Source organism: Sesamum indicum, linkage group LG5 (genome assembly GCF_000512975.1).
Source record: "Sesamum indicum cultivar Zhongzhi No. 13 linkage group LG5, S_indicum_v1.0, whole genome shotgun sequence".
Classification (NCBI taxonomy): domain Eukaryota; kingdom Viridiplantae; phylum Streptophyta; class Magnoliopsida; order Lamiales; family Pedaliaceae; genus Sesamum; species Sesamum indicum.
In genome coordinates, this window is record NC_026149.1 from 16,010,786 (window position 1) to 16,022,764 (window position 11,979).

General features: G+C 36.4%; 1 pseudogene; it reads left to right on the plus strand.

Moving 5' to 3' along the window:
* On the plus strand, positions 1,010–5,730 carry LOC110012041 (annotated as a pseudogene).

Consider the following 11,979-nt stretch of genomic DNA (forward strand, 5'->3'; position numbering starts at 1 on the left):
AGAGTGATCCCGAAGTGTATTTGGAGTGGGAGATGCGTGTCGAGCAAATCTTTTCATCCCACAACTACTCAGAGAGTAAAAAGGTAAAATTCACAGCCTTTATTTTTTTTATATTTTTTTTTTTGCAAAAACCACCTAGAGGTGGGGGGAGCTTTTCCGAGTCCCTAGTCTTTCTATATTAAAACACACAAAATAGTTACAGGGGGGTGAGCTACCTCCCTAGAATTTCTAGTAAAGCCATAAACAAGGAGTACTACTCATTTACAAATAGAGCAATAATAAACAAAGAGTACTACTCCCTTACAACAAAAGACCCAAACAGGTGTTGTAGAAAAATTATGGCGAGTCAAAAGGTTTTTGTTATCCCACCACATCGTGGATCGCACAACACCTGCAAATAAATCTGTACAAAAAGGCCAAGCCAGAGTGTGTAATGTTCCAAAAGGATAAATAATGAACATAAGTATTAACGTGGAGATCATGTTTGTATGGCTGACAGCCTTTGAACCTGTGAAAGGGGTTCATAAGACCTGCAAAAGATATAACAGCAAACAACTAGATGAAGGAGATCAGCAGAAGTGACAAAACCAAAAGGTAACTAGAGAAATATTGGTCTCAACGTCAACCATATGGATGAGTAACCTCCAAGGAACCCATATAGGTGCAATCACAAAAACAACACTGAAAAGCTCAGATAGGACAACAAGTATAAGCAAAGAACTAATTAGTAATGAAGTACCCCTAATTTCAATAGAAAATATTTTAACTGAAATTAAAGGTACTAGTACTTCTGATTCTAATAGCAGGCAAGGAGCAGGCGTCAAGTCTAATCAAACCTTTAGGAATACCAGTGATATTATCAGGGGATAAAATCATAAGATGTTGGCTGAAACAGGCTTGATTAGCAAAATAATCGGGCACTTGGTTACCCTCTCTAAAGATATGTGATATCTTGAACTCAGTTTGGAATATAAGCTCTCTAATTTGTTGCAGCAAGTTTGAAGGTGCCATGGCCCTTGGGTTTATTGATTATGCTCTTGTTTGGTGGGATCAGATGCAAAAGGAATGGGTTAGGAATGGTGAACGTCCCATCACAATATGGGAAGAGATGAGAGCAATCATGAGGAGAAGGTTTGTTCCATCCTATTATCGTTACGAGCTTCACAACCATCTCCAATGTCTTACTCAAGGTTCCAAAAGTATTGATGAGTACTACAAGGAGATGGATATTGCCATGATTCGAACTAACATTATAGAGGACAATGAAGCAACTATGGCTCGTTTCTTGCATGGGCTCAATCGGGATATCGCCGATGTTGTGGAGATGCACCACTATGTAGAACTTGAAAAGATGGTACACCAAGCCATCAAGATGGAACAACAACTCAAGCGAAGAGGACTTTTGAGGAGGACTTCTAACTCGTCGGCATTCGATCCATGGAACAACAATCCTAAGAAAGACACCCCTTCTACATCAAGATTCAAGCAGACAGATCCTAATCATGGTGACCAAGTTGCTGCCAAAATGATACAACCCGAACCCAATATCAAGAAATCGTGATATAAAGTGTTTCAAGTGCCAAGGGAAAGGATACAAAGCAAGTGAGTGTCCTAATCGACGTACAATGATCTTCAACAATCATGGAGAGTTGGAAACTGAGAAAGAAATCACCGATAAAGAGAAATCATCAAAAGAAGATTGTGATGGAGAGTATGTCGAAGAAGGAGAATTGCTTGTTAGTAGAAGAACCCTTAGTGCCCAGATGCTGGAGGAAGATAATTGCCAAAGAGAAAACTTGTTCCATACACGCTGTCAAGTTCATGGAAAGGTATGTAGTATGATTATTGATGGTGGTAGTTGTTGCAATATGGCAAGTATTGAATTGGTTCAAGAATTAAATCTACCTACTATCAAGCACCACCGCCCATACAAGCTTCAATGGTTGAATATTAAGTCTACCTACTATCAAGCACCACCGCCCATACAAGCTTCAATGGTTGAATGAGTGTGGAGAGCTGAAGGTGACCAAGCAAGTAAAGGTACTGTTTTCAATTGGAAGATATAAGGATGAGATTTTATGTGATTTTGTATCAATGAAAGCATGCCACATACTGTTGGGAAGACCATGGCAGTTTGATAGGCATGTAACACATGATGGATTCCAAAATCGTTACTCTTTTGTGCTTCGAGGAGAATCAATAACTCTCAATCCGATGATACCAAAACAGATTTTGCAAGATCAGATCTTGAGAGAAAAGAAAAGAGAGTGTGAGAAAAGGAAAGAGAAAGGAAAAGAAGAAAGTGAAAATGAGAGTGAAGAAAGAATGAAAGATTCGAAAGAGGGAGAAAAAGAAAGCAAAGTTATAAGAGGAAAGAAAAAGGAGAGAGAAAAAGAAGAGAAAGAGAATTTACTAGTTGCTAAGAAGAGTGAAATCAAGGAAGCTTTGTTTTCTCGACAAAACCTCATAGTACATGTGTACAAATAGGCTATGTTGAATTCTAACGACCTAACCTCTTCTTTGCCTAGTGTTGTTACATCTCTTTTGCAAGATTATGAAGATGTCTTTCCGGATGAGATGCCACCAAGTTTGCCACCCATTCGAGGGATAGAACATCAGATTGACTTCATTCCGGGAGCATCCTTGCCAAACCGCCCAGCATACCGTACCAATCCCGAAGAGACCAAAGAGATTCAAAGGGAAATCCAAGAATGGATGGCCAAAGGTTATGTGAGGGAGAGCCTTAGTCCTTGTGCAGTTCCGGTGTTGCTCGTGCCTAAGAAGGATGGCACATGGCGGATGTGTGTTGATTGCCAAGCCATTAACAACATAATAACAAGATATCGCCACCCTATTCCTAGGATAGACGATATGCTTGATGAGTTAAATGGTTCAACTATCTTTTCTAAAATTGATTTAAAAAGTGATTTTCATCAAATTAGAATAAAAGAAGAAGATGAGTGGAAAACCACTTTCAAAACAAAGCATGGGCTTTATGAGTGGTTAGTTATGCCATTTGGACTTAGTAATGCACCTAGCACAGGCTTTATGAGTGGTTAGTTATGCCATTTGGACTTAGTAATGCACCTAGCACATTTATGAGATTGATGAATCATGTTTTGTGTGCATTTATAGGAAAAATTTGTGGTAGTGTATTTTGATGACTTCCTTGTTTATAGTAGGACTTTGGAAGAGCATGTAACACATTTAAAACAAGTCCTAGAGGTTCTAAGAAAGGAAAGGTTGTTTGGAAACTTGAAAAAGTGTGGCTTTTGCACTAACAAAGTTGTTTTCCTTGGTTTTGTTGTGAGTAGTGAAGGAATCACAGTTGATGAAGAAAAGGTCAAAGCTATTCGAGATTGGCCAACCCCCACTACTATTGGAGAAGTGAGGAGCTTTCACGGCCTTACAAGCTTTTATAGGCGATTTGTGAAGGACCGTACCACCATGGCAGCCCCATTGAACGAGTTAACGAAGAAGAATGTGCCATTCAAGTGGGGAAACACACAAAAGAAAGCCTTTCAAGCTATAAAAGAGAAGCTTACCCATGCACCTTTGCTAGCCCTTCCCGACTTTGGTAAGACTTTTGCAATTGAATGTGATGCAAGTGGGATTAGCATAGGAGGAGTTCTTATGCAAGGAGGTAGACCAGTTGCATATTTCAGTGAGAAACTAAGTGGGTCGACACTTAACTACCCTACATATGACAAGGAGCTTTATGCATTGGTTAGAGTATTGGAAACTTGGCAACATTATTTTTGGCCAAAAGAGTTTATAATACATTCTGATCATGAAGCACTCAAGTATATTAAAAGTCAAAGCAAGCTTAGCCGTTGACATGCAAAGTGGGTAGAGTTTATTGAGTCATTTCCATATGTGATCAAGCACAAAAAAGGTAAGGAGAACATTGTTGTTGATGCACTTTCAAGAAGGTATGTTTTACTTTCAATAATGGATGCTAAAATTCTTGATTTTGAGTTTATTAAAGATTTGTATGCTAATGATGTTGATTTCAGTAAAGTGTTTGGAAATTGCAGCCTAAGCATTGGATGGGACAAATTCTATTTGCATGATGGATTTTTATTTCGAGCCAACCAACTTTGTGTTCCTAATTATTCTGTTCGTTCATTATTGTTGGAAGCACATTCTGGGGGTTTGATAGGTCACTTTGGTATTTCTAAGACTTTGGGAGTCTTGAGTAAACATTTTTACTGGCCAAAGATGTGTAGAGATATTAAGAAGTTTGTGGGAAAATGCATAGTTTGTCATAAGGCAAAGTCAAAGCTTAATTCCCATGGATTATACATGCCCCTTTCCTATTCCTAGTATACCTTGGGAAGATATTTCAATGGACTTTGTTTTGGGATTACCTAGGTCTAAATCAAGTTTGTAAGAATTGTCATTAATCCTTTCAAGGACTCGGAATGATCCATCCCCTCTTGGCATGATTAAAAGTAGCACTTACTCAAAAGGAGTCGTCCTATTCCTACTTTTAATATTTTTTATCTTTATCCTTTTTATGATTCAGATAATGAAGAGTCGAGGACGACTCCTTTTCAAGAAGGGGAGGATGATAGGAACACCGAGGGCGTCCAACAAGCAAAAGAAATTCAAAATCCAATGGACCGAGATTTAACCATTGGAAGTGGGCCAATGAGAAGAGAAAGGTTGAAGAGAATGCAAGAAGTAATTCAAGCCCAATCCAACTTAGTCTGTGCTAATGGGATCAAGTCACAGTCGGAGGCCCAACATGTGAGCTTAATTTCATTAATTCAAGCCCAAGGAAACCCATAATAGGAGCCCAACTCGTCCAAGTGCAGTCATGTAGTCAAATGACACCTTTCAAATACATTCAAAGTGCATTTATATACCAATTTTCGGATTCACATGGTCATGCATAGGTTTTACTCGTTTTTGACCAAGAATGATTAGTTTGTAGTCATTGTTGACCAAGTATTGAATATACGTCCACCAAGGAGTCACTTGGGAATATGAAAGGTTAATTTGAAAGTATTTTAGGCCTATAAAAGGCACATACCAGCCATGCATGCGGGATACAATCGAATTATTCAAGAATTGATCTAGTTTGTAAACTATTGAGTGTTCTCTTATTTTGGAGAGTTATATACTTGTTTTAGCTTTGGTGAAACATTTGCTTTCTCAATCTAGTCTATTAGATTGGTAAGTCAAATTCACAAAGCCTCCAATTCGTGCTCGATCCAAGTGTGTCGTTGTGTGGATTGGTTTACTCGTGCTCGTGGTTCGTTGAATGCTCCAAGTAGTAGGTCACGTTCATATAACGTGGTTGGTTATTTACATTCCTCAGGTCACGGACCACTTTATCTATTTCTAGCCTACGCCGTAAAAGATCGGACCACCCATGATCAATACTATATCAACTACTGTCTAAGTTATTCGAAATCAGCTATCACCAAACGAAACTAAGTTGAATTTGAGTTTGTGAGTGTGACAGCGTCTGTGAGTAACAACAAGCCACCGACTTTGTGCTGATCTTTAGGGGTGACATTATATGTCATGTGTCCTTATCCTATGCATGATCCTATTTCAGTCTAATTTGGATGTGCTGTTTGGTCTTTTGGTTGTATTTATGACTCCTCACCTTCACTTTTACAATTGTGGTTTGATTATCACAATGAAAAACAATAGGTGGAAGAGGCTGGCTTACAATGGGAAGTTGTGCTAACAACCCATATAGCCATTCTGCCTTAGTACTAGTCGTGTTCAACATCCATAACTTGACTTCAACAGTGGACAAAATAAATAAAATCCCCCTGTGTTTTAAATGTTTGTAAAAAAAACACTCTTATTATGAGAATAGGCTAAAAGCCCCCCTATATGTTGCAAAACTCAGCAACAAACACCGCTTTTGTTAGAAATTAACGGAAGGTGCATTATACGCACTTTTTGTGCACGTGGGGTATTTTTTAACTGGTTTTTACTTTTTTTAGATGTATTTTACTAAATGTCCTTTTTTTCATTTTGGTTTTGTTTTTTTATAATTTTTATAGTTTATATTAAAATATTAAATTATATTTAATTTACTTACTATTAAATATTAAATTAAATTATATTTATATTCAAATAATTTTATAATTGTTAATTATTAAATCTAAACTTATTTTTAATTAATTAAAAAATATATTTAATTACAATAATTATTATTAATTAGCCAAAATACTTAATTATTATTATTAATTACAATATTCTTAATTAAATAAAATATATTTTAATTAAAATTAATTAAAAAAATTTATAAAATAAAGAAAAACTCAACAATTTTTCCCCTTTTTCGCTGGAAACATTTTGCCCTTCAAGTACCTTAGTAACATGTCCAAAGCACTCCAATGGGTTCTGTCAAGACAACTACTATATCTAGCCAACTTTGAGACAAAAAAAGATATATATAGTCTCGTGTCGTTTTCTAGATACTGTAAACTCCTAATAATTTAGGAATACCTTAGTTGTGCAACCGAAACACCACTTTGATTTTTAAATAGAATTATAGAAGAATTGTATGGTGTCTTAGCAATTCTACTATTCTGATAACCAAATTTCTCAATTATCCTCTCAACATAGTGAGTTTGAGAAATGGTTATCCCATCAGTTGAACGAATAAACTTGATGCCAAGAATTACATCAGTCTCACCCATATCCTTCATTTCGAACTTATTCTTTAAAAATAACTTGGTTTCGATAATAATAGCTGCACATAATCCTATTAATAAAATATCATCTACATACAGGCATAAAATAATTATTTTATCTTTTGTAACTTTACAGTAAATACATTTATCATTCTCATTTACGAGTGAAGTCAAACGCAACAATAGTTTTATCAAACTTTTCATGTCACTATTTGGTTGCTTGTTTAAGTTCATAAAAAGACTTAACATGTTTACAAACTTTGTACTCGCTACCATGAGCTACAAATCCTATAGGCTAATCCATGTATATTTTCTCCTTCAGTTCACCATACAAGAAGGCTATTTTCATATCCATCTGGTGAATTGAGAGGCTATACACTGAAATAAGTGCTATAAGCACCCGAATTATAGTCAACCGAGCTACTGGAGAATAGGTATCAAAATAGTCTATTCCATCTCTTTGTTTAAAACCCTTATGCACCAACCTAGCTTTAAACTTATCTATAGTCCCATCAGGTTTGAGTTTCTTCTTAAACAACCACTTATACCCAATAGTAGTATACCCCGGAGGGAGATCGACTAGCACCCATATTCCGCTAAAATAATGGAGTCCATCCCTCTTTTGATAGCTTCATTCCACTACTTGCTTTCGAAGAAGCCATGGCATCTTTGAAAGTTATCAAATCATCCTCGATACAGTGAGTGATGAAGTCACTTCCAAAATCCTTCACAACCCTAGCTCTCTTACTTCATCTGGGTTCATATGACTCCTCATCAGTGGATTAGTGTTACTAGGATTGACCCCCACATTAGACATCTTTTTCACATGATCAGGAATTGATGTGGAGGCAAGTAAATCATCAAGTGGAACACTTGAGGGTATTCTTGTTTTCATAGGAAATACATCTTCTAGGAAAAAAGCATCATGGAATTCAACTTTTGCGTTGACCTCACTACCAAAACTTTTTGATTTAATAACCAGAAATCTCAACGCATAACTTGTTTCATATAGCTGAAAAACACAGCATCAACAATCTTATAACTCAATTTCTTTCTTTTGTGTTCTGGGACAAACACTTTTCTAGGCACCCCCACACTCGAAAGTATTTGAGGTGGTTCCTACCTTGACTAAAAAAAAGTATTGGTATTGTGTTTCAGACGAACTCTATTCAAAATATAGCAAGCCATATTCAAAGCCTCTCCCCACAAATACTTTGGTAACCCGAAGGTTAGTAGGAGATTGTTAATCATATCTTTGAATGTTCTATTCTTTCGTTCAGCTACTCCTTAGATGAAGGGGAATATGGAAGAGTCTCTTCAGGAATAATGACAAAATTTTGATAATATTCATTGAACTTACTCGAATCATATTCTCCTCCTCTATCAGACCTAACTCGTTTAAGTTTCTTACCAGTTTGGGTTTTTGCTTCATTTTTAAACAAAATAAATTTATCAAAAGCTTCATCCTTATTTTTCATGAGAAACACATAACAATATCTACTGCAATCATCTACAAAGGTGATAAAATATCGTTTGTGGTGCCTAGTCAAGCCCCATTAAACTCACAAATATTTTTGTGAACTAAATCAAGTATTTCTAAATTCCTTTCTATTGACTGATAAGATTTCCTAATTTGTTTAGCTTCTACACAAACTTGTCATTTGTGACTTTGTTCAATATTTTGACTAGAAATTAAATTCAAAATTCATCATTGATTTGACTGAATTAAAATTTAAATGACCTAACCTTCTATGCCACAGAGTAGAAGATTCTATATTCAATGTAATAGAATTAGAAATATTGTTTCTATTATTATTCTCCACTCGAACTTTGAACAAGCCATCGTTAAGTACCTCTACCAATAAAAATACCAAATTGCTCAATTACAACTTTATTAAATTTAAAAACTATTTAATATCTTTTACTAACTATTACAGAACCACTAATAATATTTCTTTTGATAATGGGTACATGATGAACTCTTTTCGACGACAGAATGCGCCCTGAAGAAAACGTCAAATCTACGTTTCCTATCCCAAGTACTTCAGCAAGATTGAAGTTCATTATGCTTAAGGTCCTTCCACGATGGCCTGATAAGACACAAAGAGAGATTTATCAGCACAAACATACACATTTACTCCAGTGTCAATCAACCAATCACAAGGTTCATAAATAGTTAGGAGTTCGGGTTGTACAGATATATAATCTTCAGTTGCTCCTAAGGTGCTTGCACCGACTAGAACCTCCCACAACCATGTTGACAGTTGCATACCCAGTTTTGGCCTTTTTATTAGGAGAAAGCTTGGCCTAGTGCCTAACTTGCCCACAGTTCCAGCATGGTTTGTTTGCTTTAGGATTTTCATTCTTGGTGGCTTTGCCTTTATTAATGGATTTTGAGTTCAAGTTAACCTTATTCACTTTCTATTTCACCATATCAAATTGGCACCAAGTTAATGTTCAACCGACATCTTGTGGGTCTTATTTCATAAGATCATCCAGAGACAGTCTCCCTTTCTAATGTTTGAGTGTGTTGGAACGGGTGACAAAAAGCCAATTGGATTGGCGATTTTGAGAATCATTCAAGCAATCTTTATTTAAGAGATGTTGTCCGGACGAATATGGTAAGTATTCATCTTTGGCACACGTATATGTTGTGCTTACCAAATTACGTCAAGCACTGCTTGGACGTTACAATAGATGCCCACAGACCACTTTAACAACCATGCAACAATTGGACTGCGCATTGGATGGCGGTCATGAAATAAACTGTTTAGGGGTGGGTCTATAATGTTCCAAGTCGAGGACCACGGGACTGGGTATTGAGAGTCCTACTGAGACTTTCATTAAGAGTCGCATTCATTTGATGGACTATCATGTTTCACAGGCGATAGACGTCAGAAGTCTATGCGATCTTAATGGGTCGATCCGCAAGATGTTGAATCGACTGAATTGACTCGCCAGAATCGTCATATGGAAGCCTTGGAGGCTTGGTCGATATGACTTGAGTCCCCAGCTCTGATAGTACAGGATAGTTCTCAGAATTGAGGAATCACGGCAATCACGCGCATGCGTTGACTGTATTTTGGATTTGTGCAAGAGGTTCATCATAAGCCTTGTATAGTACAATCAATATATGTAGCAAGGATGGTGAGTTCCAAGAAGAGGATCCGTCCCCTGTCAAAACGTGGTAGATGTATCTCCTATGCACTAGGAGATGTGTTAACGCTATATAAAACTATGGCGATAGTCATTGGTTTAATAGAGAAAAGAGATTCCTATGTCGAGCAATTTGGCATAGTGAGATTTCAATTATTAAGCATAGACGCCTAGTCCATGATGGAAACTGACACCCGATTCCATGTCCTAGACTAAGGCAGGGAGATGGTAGATGGAAGGTCCATACCCGTATGGACCCGAGAGCCTGAAAGTTCACATGGATATTCGCTTAGTCTCTAGTGCCATAGAGCGTTGCTAGACGGCCACCGATGATGACGGGCTTTCTTCATAAAGATTTAATCAAGAATTATTAATATAATTGGATTTAATTAATAATAATGTTGAACCTAAAGATCACGCACAAATCACCGAGAAGGGACGAGGAATTAATAGGAAATTAATTCCATAAGTAATTGGATTACTTGTAAATGAGAGGGATCCATTGGACAGATAAGTCCAAGGATAAATTAATTTAATTAATTTATATTGCGATTTTCCTTATTGTTTAATAAATTGGACTTATTCTTTAATAAAGACTTATTGGGCTCATATATTCCAATTAAATAATTGATGGACTTAAATAAGTGGGCTTTAATTAAATTGGATTTAATTAAGATTGATTGGGCTTTGAATTTTAATCAATGCCCAAACCCATTAATTAAGTTGGTGGAAATGATTAGTAAAACGAAATTATTGACTAACAAATTCACTTTTAGAAAGTGCCATGTTAGTCATCCTTTATTTTGAATAAAGGATTTTATTACTTTATGGATGGTTAAAATGAACCTAAACATATTTTAATGCATCCATATTTTAATGCATCTTATTTGGAATAACTAATGAATGAATACACAATACACAAAATAATTTCCTACACCCTAACTCCACCTCTCAGCCGCCCCTCTTGAATACAAACTTGGTGTGTATTGCTCTCCCTAATTTTCTTCTAGCGAAGAAAATTGAGGGATCCCGACCAGTGTGGGGTGGACGCAACTTTAGAGGGCTTGTACATTGAAGCCTTGCGTGCACGGATCAAACGAATGTGGTTCAAAGTAAATCAAAGAAAGAGGTCATTCTTGATTTATATTCTAGTACCTCTCGTATTTCATTCAACCATTAGCCTCGTTGATTTTATGTCGTTTATTTTGTTAACTACATCGAACGCCCGGGAACTCCAAGGGTACACCCCTTGAAATTATTGTTTTATTGTGCTTCTAATTTAATTTACGTGTTTTGTTATTACCGTTTTCGCTTGCGTGTTCCTGGGCCGATCCACGGTGCCTTTCATGAGTGTCATTCCAAAAATTTTCTAGGATTGAGGAAATTTGTCCATTATGGACATGACCAGAAACTTCTCAAGAAGCATCATCACAGCATCAGCCAGAGCATGCTGAAGGTTGATCATCTCATGAGTCTGTTCAGCTATATACCTATCCTCAACCATTTGATACTCATGAACTTGGAAACAAAATACTTTTCAAGCCCTAACTCTTCAGTATTATATTTCCGATCCAACTCATCCCACAGAGACTTAGTAGTATTAGAGTCTGGAGATGTCAAAGAGTGTATTCGACAGGCTCGCAAAATCGCTTCTAGGCCTATTCTATTCCTCTCTATCCACTGCGCTATCTCAGCAATTCTAAGATTGGTATCAGTAGGTTTAGGTCTAGTAACTTGAATCACTATTAAAAGTCTTTTCATTGTCAACCAATTTCTCATTTGTTGTTGCCTGCATTTGAAAAATTGGCCCCATGACTTATCTGATAAACCGGTTAAGTTGACTTTGGATGCGATCGGAATTGCAACAGATATCGGTTTGACCATTTTTAAAATCTTTGCAAACTGAAAATAGCAATTAGATAATTTCATAGAAAAGTCCGAGTTCTCAAAAACAATGTTTAACAAAACTATTTTAGACATTCCAACAAAAATTCGATTTTTCAGAACTTGTATATTTTCTTCAAAATTGTCGGAAATATTTCAATTTCATGTAATGAAACAATGATTAGAAATAAATAATTGAATTTGGAAATCAAAAGCAATAAAAGTCACGTTGGAATAAATAATATATATAACAGTTGGAAACGCAATTATACGA